The following is a 1,204-nucleotide window of genomic DNA, read 5'->3' on the forward strand; positions in this document are numbered from 1 at the left end:
TAATAGTTTTGTTGTCATCTCAGCACAGGTCTAACACAGGCACTAACCAACATGCTTTTATTTTGAAGGTAAATATCCGTATTTACTCTAGCGTTTTCTGTCTAACTTGACTCGGCCACCTCTCCATGCCCACATTTTCTCCCTGGTGTCCCCGCCCCGTGAACCCCCCCCCCCAGCCTGAGGTCAGGCTGGAACAAGAGCCCAGTGCAGAGCTGGTCTGAGTGGGAACGTTCATGCTTTCTAACGTCTGTCCATGGGTAGATGAAGAGACTGGTTGCTATGGCCACAGCAGCTCCAGTCAGGTGAGGGTTTAGTGCTTTGCTCAAGGACACTTGGGAGGAATATGCATTATTTATTCAAATGTGTGTGCATTCAACTGGAGTCCCAGTGGGCTAATTTCTGTGTTTTTTGTTATTCACTATAAGTGAATACACTGCAGTCTGCAGGACTGGCTTAAACTGACTGTTTTAATCCATTCTCATTCTCAAAACCAGCAAGAAAGACGGCAGTGTTCAGAAAGGTGTTTGATCCGGGAACGTATATTTAAACAAACAGTTCAACAATAGGAGCGGTGTCTTGCTCAGGGAGCTGCAGCTGTGCTGGAGGGATGTTTACCATCAAGCAGTGGTGTGGACTCTGGCCAGAACACTCGAGTCAGGTGGAACTGAGTCATGAATCATAAAAGACTTGCAGTCTGACTTTGTCTGCAACACTTCACTTGGACCTGAGGATGACAAAAGTAAGGAGTTGTTCCACCAGGAGCCCCGGAACAGCTCCAGCGCTCCGTCTTAGAGATTCTCCAAGCGGAGCGATGTTTGGATGGCGTGGCGGAGAGGTGCTGCGTTGAGACCTGGAGACTGTGCAGGCCATAGCATATGATTCACGTCGAATTCATATTCATCAAACCATTCACGGAGCTTTAACCCTTTTTCAAAGTCACTTACATCTTTCCTCTTGCCATATTGATCCAAAATTAAGGTCACCAATGTTTTTGACATTTATTGACACCTAATAAGTCAGGTGTCTGTTCAATATGGAGTCAGATCAGCCTCAGTAATAATGGAGCACACAGAAGGATTCACAAATATATTCTATAAAACACTTACATTAATATACAAACTGTTGAACCTGCATTTGCAAACTGCTTGTCATTTGTGAACTTCACTGCATGTGTGTGTGTGTGGGGGGGGGGGGGGCCTGACGT

Source organism: Siniperca chuatsi, linkage group LG9 (assembly GCF_020085105.1).
Source record: "Siniperca chuatsi isolate FFG_IHB_CAS linkage group LG9, ASM2008510v1, whole genome shotgun sequence".
NCBI lineage: Eukaryota > Metazoa > Chordata > Actinopteri > Centrarchiformes > Sinipercidae > Siniperca > Siniperca chuatsi.